This window comes from Rhinatrema bivittatum, chromosome 4 (assembly GCF_901001135.1).
Source record: "Rhinatrema bivittatum chromosome 4, aRhiBiv1.1, whole genome shotgun sequence".
Taxonomy (NCBI): Eukaryota; Metazoa; Chordata; class Amphibia; order Gymnophiona; family Rhinatrematidae; genus Rhinatrema; species Rhinatrema bivittatum.
The window spans coordinates 470,215,023-470,229,645 of record NC_042618.1 but is presented as its reverse complement, the minus strand read 5'-3'; the positions used below and the strand labels follow the sequence as shown (position 1 = coordinate 470,229,645).

General features: G+C 42.5%; 1 long non-coding RNA gene across 1 annotated transcript; it reads right to left on the bottom strand.

The window, feature by feature from the left end:
• Positions 1-3,543: 3,543 nt before the first annotated feature.
• On the bottom strand, positions 3,544-14,419 carry LOC115089584. Its single transcript, XR_003856180.1, has 3 exons — positions 14,279-14,419; positions 6,226-6,291; positions 3,544-4,065 (listed from the first exon to the last, which is right to left on the bottom strand). It is a non-coding gene; the product is annotated as an uncharacterized LOC115089584 (long non-coding RNA).
• Positions 14,420-14,623: the final 204 nt, after the last annotated feature.

Here is a 14,623-nt window from a genome sequence, read left to right as displayed (position 1 = left end):
TGTGGGTCTTGTTCTGGGTGTCCTCTTACACTTCAATGTCAGTTTTTTCATCATCCACATTTAAAATATCCGTACTGTATTCCTAAGGTATTTGATTGCAACACCAGCGGTGTTGTTTACGCCATTGTTTGCCCATGCAATTTAATTTATGTGGGTCAGACAGTGCGCCCTATTCGTTTTCGTATTATTGAACACCAAAGCCGCATCAAATCGTTACGTGAACACGCCCCCTTGGTGAACCATTGGGTTGAAAAAAATCATGTTGTGGATGACATTCGATTTTTTGTTATTAAACAGGTCACTCTCAAACATGGAGGGGACCTGTCATCACTTTTAAGGAGAATAGAACAGCGATTTATTTTTAGTTGGCATACAATGGCTCCAGCTGGGCTTAATGGACCTATAGAGTGGAGCGCTTTTTTCTGATTGCGTTAAAAATATGGGTATTCTATTGTGATTGAATGATAAGCTTGTTCTGATTTATTAAATGCTTTGCGCTTAAGTTGAGATTGAGTGCCATTGTTGAGAGGGTAAATTTGTGAAGAGGAAGTTGTCTCCTCTATATAAAGTAGTTGTGATTCCCTTGAAGTTCATACCTTTGCGGGTGACGGCGAGTGACGTCACTTCTGATGAGACGTGAGTACGGAAAAGCGTCGATGGGGTATCTCCAAGTAAGTGTTATGGTAAAAAGTCGGTTTAGCTGTGTTTCTAATGATTGTTTTTTACGCTTATATTGTTACAGAATCATGTTAGTTTGAGCATGCAGGTTGGCGGTTTCGTTTAAAAGCATGGTGATTTGAAAGTGAAGCGTACAATAATCTTTAAGGCGAATGCCGTATAATATGGATTCCGGATCGCGAGCACAGTGAGCAATAAGCTTTAAGGAAATGCCGTACAACATGGACTCTGGACTGTGAGCTCAGTAAGTTCAATAGCAAGTCTATCTGTTAGTTTCTTTTTGGTTTTTTTCGGGTTTTGTATTAGTAGGTCTGAATTGCGAGTTTATTGTGATTTGGGTAGTAGTCGAGCTAGTTCCAGTGGTAGTTCAGTGGAAAGGTTGTTTTATAAATCTTATTCATAATAATCTTTTCATTATAGATTTTGATAAAACAATGGTGTTGAAATCATATTATTATTAATTATGTATGTATGATCTGATCTAGCTCATTGATCAAATTCAGGTTTAATTTTTGGATGGGTGATACTTGGTCTTTTCAGTGTAACATTCAAGGTACAAGTTGATAGTAATTAGTTATTTAGTTTATATCATGGTAAACATTCATAATGGTTCACTTGTTTTTTTGTAGTGTATGAATACAATCAAAAATTTGCAAACATAAGTCCCTGAGGAAGCCCCTCATAATAGGGGCGAAACGAAGATATCGTTTGTCGGACCCAGTGAACATATGATCTTGATTAAATGAATGTGGATACATTATAGACAGCGTGATGATTTATTATTATGACACATGTAATTGAGGGAAATGACATGTATTGACAATTGTGTATGTGATAATTTATAAGGTTTACACTCTGTATTGTTAAATAATCAGGTTAATAAGTGTATCTATTACAAAAAGAAGATATGTCAATTTAACATCTCAAACAACATTTGGTGTTTTTATTTTGGTGTATGAATGTGTGAATGTGCTAGCTTAGTTTTAAATGTCTATGTAGGAATATATGCGGGTATTTCTAATAAATAAAATATTGGTTAAAATTGGTGTCTCTCTAAAATTTGTGGTTGTGTTTATGACAGTGAGATAGGGAGTGGTATCCTAAAGATTACCCTTTGTGTTGTAATGCCCTCTAGTGGACTGGCAGGGTATATTAGTCAAATGTGAGTTTTGTGTTTTTAGCACATATAGGGGAAATGTGATTACTTTGTAATACAAAATATAATATGTTTGCTTGTCAGCTAAGCTCATAAATGAATGCTGAAGAGAATCTCTGCCAGCTAGCTAGGAGAGATTTTTAGGAATATTACTGGGTTGTGCAAGAGTCTAACTAACAGAAATATACATACAGTACATATAATATTCAGAGCGGGGGGGGGGGGGGGGGAGGTGTGTGACTGAAATGCATTTGGTAGTAAATCCCAATTTCTGAGCTCCAGGAAACTTGAGGTCATCCCTGGGAAGCTGATCAGCAACTGCTCCCTCCTGTACTGACCAACCAGCCGTGAGAGGAGGTCAAACCCAAGAGGCCTCTGTATGGAACCAGGGCCTGGAGCAGAGAGAACAGGAGAGCAGAGCTGTGAGACCAGGACCTGGAAAGGGAGCCTGCATGCAGACTGAGAAGCCAGGGTGAGCCTGAAAGGGGAGGGAGGGAGGTTACACTGGAGGAGATAGCCTGGAAGAAGATGATAAGGGGGGGGGGGGGGGGGGGGGGGAAAGGTGACTTTCTTGCCTAAGTGGGAGAAAATTAGATTCAAATGTCAGTGAATGCATATACTCTAAGGTGAGATCTTTTTAGTGGACTAACTTAATGCATTTCTCTTGACGAGGTTTCTGGAGCTAGCACTCCCTTCTTGGTCTGAAAAATGGCATGAGCCAAAGCAGACACTGCAAGAAAATACAAGCGAATCATAAAATGAAGGCCAGGAGACATGGGAGGGGGTGGCTGATGTGTTACAGTGCTCAGAATCCAGAGTCTAGTGAGAAGTGATTGGTGGAGACCAGAAGTCTGACCTTTGGGGAGCAGAGAGGAGCAGAACATTTTGTACCCCAAGAAGGAGCAAGATCTGGGAGTGAATGACCTCCATGCTTCAAGCAGACCAACTCACCCCCAAGGTACATCTCCCAGTCACTGCTCAATAGGCACATAAGACTAGGACTCTGACCTCAGGAGATAGACCTTTGTTGGAGTTAAAGTTCTCTGCTAAAGTTTACCTCCTAAAACAGACAGGGAAGTTATTGCATACTTTTCATTTTTATATGCAAAAAAAGTTTTAAAGAGTCCACGATAAATTGTATGTTTAATTGGAATCGGACCAATGATTAAAATGGCCCCTAGTGCGCTCTAAAGGTGAACAGATATTAAGTAACCTTTGCATGGGGTTATGATGGTTCTCTTATAACACAAATTTTCACAGCGTGAGATCTATAATAATAGAATTACATCAATTGCTTATTTTGATGGTGTGTATCACTCAACATTTCATAGGAAGTCACCCAATCTGCAGGTCGCGAGACCCTTGTTGAACTAATTATTCAAAGATGATAATTCACATGAGTTGTTGAGACCACGTGTGGCCTCTTCATCCCTGTCAAGTTGATCTTCTTGGGGGCGGAAAGAACTCAGCCGAAGAAAGGGTGATTGTGGTTGGAAGAGCTCAGGGACACGTTCTTCAGATAATGGTTTTGTTGATCCATTGCAAGTCATCACACATTGAAGGAATCCCTTCATTCATTCCCCCCCGAGTCTGCTCCTCCATTCCTCCAACCTACTCATAACTGTTGTAGCACTTCAGCTTTTTTCTTTCTGCATCATTTTTTATAAAACAATCTTCCCAAAGAAGAAAGGTTAACATTTCTTTACTCATTTGCTTAAGATGGAATTTTATTATAACGTTTAGTGCCGAGTCTCTTTTTGTTTTTTAACAATAATAGAAATATTTTAACAATAAAGATAAATATTAAGTATATATCTATATAAAAATACTCGCAGACCAAAACATGTGATAAGGGAGATTCCTATGCGCGGTCTTGAAGAAGTAATGCATTCAAAATATTGATGCTTGATTATTCCATGTCCATACCATACCCGCTATGTAAGGCGTTGCTGTTTATTTGCCGTACTTTTGTAACTGTACAAGTGGACACAAAAAGCATTTTGTTGATCCGATGCCAAGTGCAGCATGAGCCTGGGAGATGTTTCCTGGCACTGTTCAGTGCATTCTAGATTTCAGAGAAAGTAAAAACGCTGTCCTTTTCCTGTAGTGCCCTGCACCCGCATACTGCCTGCTACTACCTTCTTTTATTTGAGCGTGTTCACAAAGGCTTCGATCCAGAGGACAAGGGTGTCGAGTTCACTGATGGCTTTGTTCACTCCCTTTTCTCTCAGCTGCAAAATAAAAAAGCACAGAGTAAGAGCACACGTGGTACATGGGAACAGTGATAGAGTGTTTCTAAAAACCTGGGCATCACATCAGGAATTGCACTGAAGTCCGGCAGGGGGATGACATGGAAGGGCCACCAGGAGGGTTGGCATCATAAGAAAGGCAAAATGTCGAGCAGACAATGAATGGCGCTGTAATGTTATTTTACAGCATTCCAGTGATGCTGCGTTGGGGGGGTCTGTAAGCTTTTTTCCAAATTGTTTATGGAATAACATTGGTGGAGACAGAGTCTTTGTATGCCACGCTGTAGTGATTGAAATTTCTTTATAATTTTAGTGGAAATTAAATTAGTAGGATTGGTCAAGCTTTTACATATTTGTTAGTTTGCTTTAAGTTTCTTCTACCCACTAATTAAAAAATGTTGTCCCAAGTGAAGTTCAAGTAAGCAACAAACAATCCATTAGACAAACACAGATAAAATACAGATAAAACATAAACAGTACAATTCTGGTCACTTCATCTCAAGAAAGATATAGTTGCGATGGAGAAGGTACAGAGAAAGATGACCAAAATGATAAAGGGGATGGAACAGCCCCCCTATGAGGAAAGACTAAAGAGGTTAGGGCTGTTCAGCTTGGAGAAGAGAGGGCTGAGGGGGGATATGATAGAGGTCTTTAAAATCATGAGAGGTTTAGAAAGGGTAAATGTGAATTGGTTATTTACTATTTTGGATAATAGAAGGACTAGGGAGCATTCCATGAAGTTAGCATGTAGCACATTTAAAACTAATCAGAGAAAATTATTTTTCACTCAACGCACAATTAAACTCTGGAATTTGTTGCCAGGGGATGTGGTTAGTGCAGTTAGTGTAGCTGGGTTTAAAAAAGGTTTGGATAAGTTCTTGAAGGAGAAGTCCATTACTTGCTATTAATCAAGTTGATTTTGAAAATAGCCACAGCTATTACTAGCATTTGTAGCGTGAGATATACTTAGTTTTTGGGTACTTGCCTGGTACTTGTAGCCTGGATTGGCCACTGTTGGAAACAGGATGCTAGGCTTGATGGACCCTTGGTCTGACCCAATATGCAGTTTATGTTCTTACTGTTTGTAACTTGCAGTGAAATATCACTTTAAATCAAAGGATAACAAAATCCTAAATTACAGAACTATGATTGGAAAAGTCCTACATTGGAGAATTCTGAATGAGAGAGGGATTTGAGAGAAAATTAACTGAAAAACAGTCCTAGGAAGCAAACAGATTCTTACCCTGACTAACAAGGTGAGTCAGATCCTTGGTTACCCAGTTCTCAGACAGAGAAAAAAAAGTCAGGCAGGATGGCAGGGTGTACATGTATTCTCTTTCCATGGTCCTGCCTGGGTCTTGACCTTGTGGCGGAGAGAAGGTGATCCCTCCAGGCTGTGTAGTAGTGAATGTCTTGCCATGAGCTTAGCAGCGCTAAAATCACTGAAAGTTGAGACTGCGGAAGGCTTGAATCAGTGAACGCTAACCAAGCCATGTGCCCACAAGAGCTGTAAATTCAAACCAGGAAAAACTGTCCTACCAAGAGAGAGGAAGCAAAAGACAGTAGCAGATCCTGAGGTGCAGGAGCAAGGGAACACCAATGGCAGATTGAGCGGTCGCCCAAGAGGAACAGGACAACAGCAGCAGATCTGGAAGTGATCCTGGGTCTCCCTTGAGCAAAGGGGACCCTAGCAGCAAATCAAGTGGTCCCCCAGGAGGGTGTGGACCCCAGCGGCAGATCAAGAATGTGAGGACCGACGGAGTCTGCCCTAGGGGGGCTCCCACCAGGTTGGTCCAGGACCCAGGAACGCCCCCTGATGTAAGCGGTCAAGGGGATGTTACACTGCTATTTGCATACCTTTGCTGTTGTAAAAAACAAAAGTTTGCAAAAGCTTTGAATTGGAAATTAAATTGAAGATTTATGCAAATTAAACTGTAACCCTCTGCATGTTTGGATATTTTTGGTTTATGCCGCTGCTTGAATCTCCTGATAAAAGCTTTTGTTTTTCTCTATAATGAAGCAATAACATTATGCAAACTGAAGGAATGGGATTGGTCGATCCTGCTGGGCCAGATCCTGGTGAGGTGGTAGTGTCAGAAGGTCACGGTTAGGATATTTTAAGAAACTATTAACAGATCTTACCTTGTGAAATGTCCTCTTCATTTTTTTAATAAGATTGACTTCCTTTGACAGAGATGCACACAGACACTAAAAAGGATACAAGAAATGTTTTTGTTTTTATAAACCTTTAGAATAAAGGTTTGGTTAAGATGCAGTAGATATTTATATCAAAGACTCATCAGTAGAAAAATAAAAAGATGTCATTAAGGTCTGTAAGATATCATATTCTCCAAGACTACAGCTTATTTGTTTATATAATAGCAATATTCACAAACACACATTGTAAACACCAGGGTCACATTCATTAACAATTTGTCATCTGAAAAGATTATGAGTTCTAGTAAACCTGCAAAAAACAGGAATCTAAGTACCACCCTAGAGCTCTGCTCATATGAGAAAATTATACATCTGACTGACAGACAATCTGTTTGCACCTCCTTGTGGTACAGTTTTAAAAAGCCTAGCAAAAATGTTTCTTTGCAATGACCTGAATCAACAGCAATGTTTGTATGTTGGAAACCTGTTAAACCTTGGAGAGAGTGAGCCCTGGCAGGTGCATCTGCTCCTCCCCACATCCACCCACTGCCCTGATGAGCACATTTCAGTACTTGTGACTTGGCCATGACATAGGCACGCAGGGAACCCTGGTCTCTCCCTCCGACTTCAAAACACCCAAAATGTATGTTTCTGAGGTTCTGTTATTCACTTCTTGTAACCTCAGGCAGATTATTGGTACTCGGCAGAGATCTTCCATCAGGACTGGCGTGCTATGTAGGCTACAGCCCTCCTATGTAATAAGTGACTTTACATAGTAGAATAGTAGACAGCAGATAAAGACCAAATAGTCCATCCAGTCTGCCTAACAATTTGCTTATCGCAGTAACTGCCGCTCCATTCAGGTTACCCCCATGCATTCGTTAAAGGTAGTAACTGCCATTCTGTGCAGGTTACCCTCATGCTTTCTGTTAAGGGTAGTAACTGCCGCTCCATTCAGATTACCGCCATGCATTTTGTTCAGGGTAGTAACTGCCGCTCTGTGCAGGTTGCCCTCATGTTATCTGTTAAGGGTAATAACTGCACTCCATACAGGTTACCCCCATGCGTTCTGTTAAGGGTAGTAACTACTACTCCATGCAGGTTACCTCCAATCTTACTGTTAAGGGTAGTAACTGCCGCTCCATGCAGGTTACCCCCATGCGTTCTGTTAAGGGTAGTAACTGTTGCTCCTTTTGGTTACCCCCTTGCGTTCTGATAAGGGTAGTAACTGCCGTTCCATGCAGGTTACCCCCATGCGTTCTGTTAAGGGCAGTAACTGTTGCTCCTTTTGGTTACCCCCTTGCGTTCTGTTAAGGGTAGTAACTGCCGTTCCATGCAGGTTACCCCCATGTGTTCTGTTAAGGGTAGTAACTACTACTCCGTGCAGGTTATCCCCAATGTTACTGTTAAGGGTAGTAACTGCCGCTCCATTTATTTATTTATTTTTAGATTTTTATATACCGGTGTTCCTATATGAAATAAAGATAACATCGGTTTACATTGAAACAGAACATGAAAATTGCCAAAAGGCATTACATAGAACAAGGTTATGAAATTTAGAACAGGGTATATTAGTTCAAAATTAACAATAAAGTTGTAACATTGATGACCAAAAGATAAAGGAAAGAAAAGAAAAAGACTTAAACAATTAAGTTGACAGGTCTTATTGAGCATAAAAAATTGTAACGTATAAGTGAGAAAGTCTCAAGTGTCCTGCAGCAAGAGGTTAGATACCGAAGCAGGTAGTGGTATGGAAAATGGGGGTTAGTGAAGAAGATATGCTCTTGCTGGTTGGAGGGGAAAAAATGATCATGGTCCTGGAAAAGCTTGGCTAAAGAGCCAAGTTTTAAGTTTTTTTTTGAATGAAGAGTGGCAGAGCTCAAGCCGAATGTCTGGTGGGAGCGCATTCCATTGAATGGGGCCTGCTGTAGATATGGCACGTTTATGATGCGAGGATTTTGTTGAGGGTACATAGAGTGTGCCTTTATATGCTCCTCTGATGGGTCTAGAGGAAGAGTGAGGGTGTAGTTGGTTACTTAATTGAAGAGGAGAGATATTGTGAATGGATTTATGAATTACGGTGAGTACTTTATATAGGATCCTTTGCTTTATAGGCAGCCAGTGGAGGAGCTTGAGAATGGGGGTGATGTGATCTCTTTTATTCGTATTGGTGAGGATTCTGGCTGCAGAGTTCTGTAGCATTTGGAGAGGTTTGATGGATGAATATGGAAGGCCAAAGAGAAGCGAATTGCAATAGTCGATTTTTGATAGAATAATGGCTTGTAGGACCATCCGAAAATCGTTGAAATAAAGAAGAGGCTTCAATTTTTTTAAGACTTGTAACTTATAAAAACAGTCTTTGGTGGTGGTGCTTATGAATTTTTTAAAATTGAGCTGATTGTCTAGCATGATACCTAGATCTCGGACATGTGGTGAGTGATTTAATATGGGAGTGGATGAGCTGAGTAGGTCAGCTGGGTTTAGAAGTTTGATGTTGATGTCTTGATTGATGATTAGGATCTCAGTTTTGTTGTTGTTAAGAATGAGGCAAAGGCTGGAGAGAAGATGATTGATCCATGCAGGCTACCCCCATGTGTTCTGTTAAGGGAGGTAACTGCCACTCCATGCAGGTTACCCCCATGTGTTCTGTTAAGGGAAGTAACTACTACTCCATGCAGGTTACCCCCAATGTTACTGATAAGGATAGTAACTGCCGCTCCATGCAGGTTACCCCCATGTGATCTGTTAAGGGTAGTAATTGCCGCTCCGTGCAGGTTACCCATATGTTTCTGTTAAGGGAGGTAACTGCCACTCCATGCAGGTTACCCCATGTGTTCTGTTAAGGATAGTAAGTGCCGCTCCGTGCAGGTTACCCCCATGCCTTCAGTTAAGGGTAGTAACTGCCACTCCATGCAGGTTACCCCCATGTGTTCTGTTAAGGGTAGTAATTGCCGCTCCGTGCAGGTTACCCATATGTTTCTGTTAAGGGAGGTAACTGCCACTCCGTGCAGGTTACCCCCATGTTTCTTTTAAGGGTAGTAATTGCCGCTTCGTGCAGGTTACCCCCATGCCTTCAGTTAAGGGTAGTAACTGCCACTCCATGCAGGTTATCCCCATGCCTTCTGTTAAGAGTAGTAACTGCCGCTCTGTGCAGGCTACCCCATGTTTCTTTTATTTATTTATATTTTATTTAATTTTAAACAATTATTACAGGAAATCAAATTACAATATGTGTACTCCAAATCAAAACAAGATATAATACCACTCAAAATATACAAAAGAAAATTGTCCTGTTTTGGTCTATGCTCATATTGAATAAATCTTAGGAAATCTGAAGGAGACCAATAGAAAAAAGGAGCAATACTTCCAGGAAATATAATAAAAAAATTACACCGTGCTGTGAGTTACGCCTGACATTTTCTATATCCAACTACTATACGGAGTTTCCTAGAATTGACCAAGTTGACCGCCGAGCTGTGAGGACACGAAAGCAGCAGCTCCCGGATTGCCGATAACTCTGGCTTTTCTTAAAAGAAAGAATTTCTTTTTTCTATTTCCTGACTGGATTATAATAATGCCACATGCTACCCCATGTTTCTGTTAAGGGTAGTAACTGCCGCATCGTGCAGGTTACCCCCATGTTTCTGTTAAGGGCAGTAACTGCCGCTCTGTGCAGGTTACCCCCATGTTTCTGTTAAGGGAAGTAACTGTCATTCCGTGCAGGTTACCCCCATGTTTCTGTTAAGGGTAGTAACTGCCACTCCAAGCAGGTTACCCCCATGTTTCTGTTAAGGGTAGTAACTGCCGCTCCGTGCAGGTTCCCTCCATGTTTCTGTTAAGGGTAGTAACTGCCACTCCATGCAGGCCACCCTCAAGCTTTCTGTTAAGTGAGGTAACTCCATGCAGGCCACCCTCAAGCTTTCTGTTAAGGGTAGAAACTACTACTCCATGCAGGTTACCTCCAATGTTAGTGTTAAGGGTAGTACCTGCCACTCCATACAGGTTACTCCCATGCGTTCTGTTAAGGGTAGTAACTGCTGCTCCATGCAGGTTACCCCCATGTGTTCTGTTAAGGGTAGTAACTACTACCCCATGAAGGTTACCCCCATGTTTCTGTTAAGGGTAGTAACTGCCACTCCATGCAGGCCACCTCCAATCTTTCTATTAAGGGTAGAACCTGCCGCTTCGTGCAGGTTACCCCCATGTTTCTGTTAAGGGTAGTAACTGCCACTCCGTGCAGGCCACCTCAAAGCTTTCTGTTAAGGGTAGTAACTGCCACTCCATGCAGGTTACCCCCATGTTTCTGTTAAGGGTAGTAACTGCCACTCCATGCAGGCCACCTCCAAGCTTTCTGTTAAGGGTAGTAACTGCTGCTCTGTGCAGGTTACCCCAATTTCTGTTAAGGGTAGTAACTGCCACTCCCTGCAGGTTCCCCCCATGTCTTCTGTTAAGGGCAGTAACTGCCGCTCCCTGCAGGTTACCCCATGTTTCTGTTAAGGGTAGTAACTGCCGCTCCCTGCAGGTTACCCCATGTTTCTGTTAAGGGCAGTAACTGTCGCTCTGTGCAGGTTACCCCCATGTTTCTGTTAAGAGCAGTAACTGCCGCTCCCCGCAGGTTACCCCATGTTTCTGTTAAGGGCAGTAACTGCCGCTCCGTGCAGGTTACCCCCATGTTTCTGTTAAGGGCAGTAACTGCCACTCCGTGCAGGTTCCCCGTTTCTGTTAAGGGTAGTAACTGCTGTTCCGTGCAGGTTACCCCCATGTTTCTGTTAAGGGTAGTAACTGCCGCTCCGTGCAGGTTACCCCCATGTTTCTGTTAAGAGTACTAACTGCCGCTCCGTGCAGGTTACCCCCATGTTTCTGTTAAGAGTAGTAACTGCCGCTCCATGCAGGTTACCCCCATGTTTCTGTTAAGAGTAGTAACTGCCGCTCTATGCAGGTTACCCCCATATTTCTGTTAAGGGTGGTAATTGCCGCTCCATGCAGGTTACCCCCATGTTTCTGTTAAGGGTAGTAACTGAAATTCCGTGCAGGTTATCGCCATGTTTCTGTTAAGGGTAGTAACTGAAATTCCGTGCAGGTTACCCCCATGTTTCTGTTAAGGGTAGTAACTGAAATTCCGTGCAGGTTATCGCCATGTTTCTGTTAAGGGTAGTAACCTCCGCTCCATGCAGGCTACCTCCAAGCTTTCTGTTAAGGGTATTAACTGCTGCTCCATGCTGGCTACCCCCATGCAAAAATGTTACACCATCTCTTTCTTCAAGACTTTATATTATAAGAATCTCCTTTCCATATACGGAAAAGATTCTCCTTCCTAGATCTTCTGTTCCTGAAAACAACAGCAAGTTCAAATATAGGGTAGGGTGTTTTTGTTAGGAAATGGTAATATTGCAGAGGCGTAGGTGTCCATCATGATGCTTCAAGGGAACACGCTGGAGGCGTAGGTGTCCATAATGGCACTTCTAAGGGAACACACTGGAGGCGTAGGCTTCCAGAATGGCACTTCTCAGGGAACATGCTGGAGGTATAGGCTTCCAGCATGGCACTTCTAAGGGAACACGCTGAAGGCGTAAGTGTCAAGTATGATGCTTCTAAGAGAACACGCTGGAAGCATATGTGCTTAGTGATGCCAGAAACGCTGCGTCCGGGTTGCAGTAGGCCACTATTGCAATTGGGGTGAAGAATAAAGGTGATTCAGGTACCAGGAGAGTGGGAGGTTAATGGTTAGTTTGGAGAGGAGGGAAGTTGGGAGAGCCTGGAGCTTATAATTCTTTTGAAATTTCAATGGGACTCAGGAGTGAGGGAGGGGAGGAGAGGGCAAGACCTGGACCAGAGGAGTAGTAGTTTAGTGGTTACAGCAGCAAGCTGTGAACTAGGGAAGCCAGCATTCAAATCCCACTGCTGCTCCTTGTGACCTTGGTTAGGTCATTTTACCCTCCATTGTCTCAGGTACAAACTTAGATTATAAACCCTCTGGGGATAGACAAATACCTACACTACCTGAATGTAATCCAATTCCAAAAGTGGAATATAAATACAATAAGCCTTTTGGGGGGTAATCAATTGGATTTAACATCAAGAGCCTTACATAAAAACAATCACTGCATTTTACAAGTTAACAGTAAAATTAGGTTGGAACCACCCACTTTCCAGTGTAATTCTTGCTGCTATAGCCTCTTGGATTTATTGATTTGTATTTAATTTATATTCTGCTTTTTGGCACTTCAGAGCAGACACTTACCGTTCTGTTACCTCTTTGCCGGCTGTTATTGACCCACCCTCCTGACCCTCACTCACCCGCCCCAGTTCCTGCTTTTCTTGTAGAGATTGTTTAGACTGATATTTTGCAGCTTTGCTTAATTAATCTCACTAATAACCCACCTGGTTTAGTTCTTCCCAATCAGGGCTTTGCTGTTGTGACTCAAGTCCTCTGTTTTGTTTTTTGCCTTTTGGGTGAATTTTCAAAGGAGTTACCCATGTCAATGTGACATACTATCACAGCAATTTTCAAAAGCCATTTACACGCTTACAGTGCACTTGTACAGGTAAACTCTATGGACATACATTGCATTAATTTTCAAAACTCCACTTACACAGGAAAAGTGCATTTAAGTGAGTAAACCCAAGTTTTAAGCATGTAAATGCTTTTGAAAATCAGGCCCTATGTGTCTTGCCTATCTGTCTTGACTAGTTTGTAACCCCAAGGAGCCAGAAACTGTCTATCATGTGTCTCTGTAAAACACTGCTCTCACCTGGTGGTATTATACTGCACAAATGACAATAATAATAATAATAATAATAATAATATCCTTTTTCAACAATTAAAACCATTTTTTGCACTTTGTCGTACAGCGGTGCTTGGTCCCTAAGCATTGTTACTTCATTGCTGCTCCCACCGTACCGGACATTTACTGAGAGACTGCACCCAAATTAAAGGGCTTGTTCTGACTTCCAGAGGCTATCTGTACTGCCTTTGAACTAGTGTAAGATTGAAGTCTCTTAAATGAAGAATTTCTGATCTGAGTACGATACGGCAGATGCAGACTTTTCAAAATGATCCTTGGTCACCACATACTTTGATCCAAACTGAAAAGCTTTCAGGTATGGGATATCTTGGCATCAAGCACAGAATATAAGACATGGTGGAGTGCTGACTAGGCAAGAGTGATCAAGAGAACGGCAGCACAAGCCAAGAGCAAAGAGAACAGCTCTGCATTACGGACAGAGAAGGTTTGTCTACATTAATGGACAATAGCAAACCCTAAGGGGGGAATTTTAAAAGCCCTATGAGCGCCAAATCTGGGAGGCATGCCCAGAAGTCAGGCTGGCGCGCACTGCGCAGATTTTAAAAAGCACGCGGGTATGCGCAAATCTCCTGGTAGGCGCACACAAAAAACATTTTGCTGGAAAGGGGGTGGGGCATGGCGTGAGCATTCCTAGATTTCTCAATGAAATCTGCGCACAAGCATTTACGTGCACAAGCGCGCACTGGGGTTCTCTACCGTGTAACTTTACTTCTGCTAGGGATGGCGTGTAAGTGCCAGCGGGTTTTAAGTGAAGGGGCTAACAGGGTAAGAGGGAGGCTAATTAACTAGGGGGGGTTATCCTTTACCTGGGCTAACTGGAAATGAACTGGGGAAACTGGTAATTGCATCGTCGCGCAAGTCTAGTAAAATCTCCCCACTAACGTGGCAGAGGCAGCATTTGCGCGCCCCTGTGCACGTCCGTATAAAATTGGGCGCACATGTATGCGCCTACAGCATATTTTATACCATGCACGCGTATACGCGCGTATGTTATAATATGGCTGCGTCCTTTGGTGCGAGCTGGCGTATGTGCGTCCATGTGCACCCTCTCAGCTGCTTCAAAGTTACCGAGCCTGCTATCGTTGATACTCATCAAGCTTTAAAGACTTCAACTGCCCTCCAGCAGAAGTCTCCACGTTCAGGATTCTTCTCATGCTCCATTTCTAGTCTGTCGCGTTTCTCTCCTTCTGGGACACTTAAATTCCTTTACAGGCCCAGAGGACCATACTCACGCAGTTTCTCAGGTTCTCCTTCATAAATGCGAAGCCGCTGACCATGTGCTCCGTGCCAGTCTCAGCTTTCAAGGTTCCAAAAACATCTTTCAGGTAGAACGACAGGAGCTGGTCTCGAACGTTGCAGCTCTTCTAAGATAAGGCAAAGACGAAACCCAGTTAACAACATCTAACGGCTGCCGCTGTTTGCAAGAGAAATACTCTTCTGAACTGGGTCCAGATAACACACACACAAACACACCATCCCAGATACATCTACTAATTCTCTCTGTGTTATCAATCTGACTGAGTGCTACTGGAACTGCTGAGTCATGAAATGAAGGTCCAGACGGATCCCTTTATGCC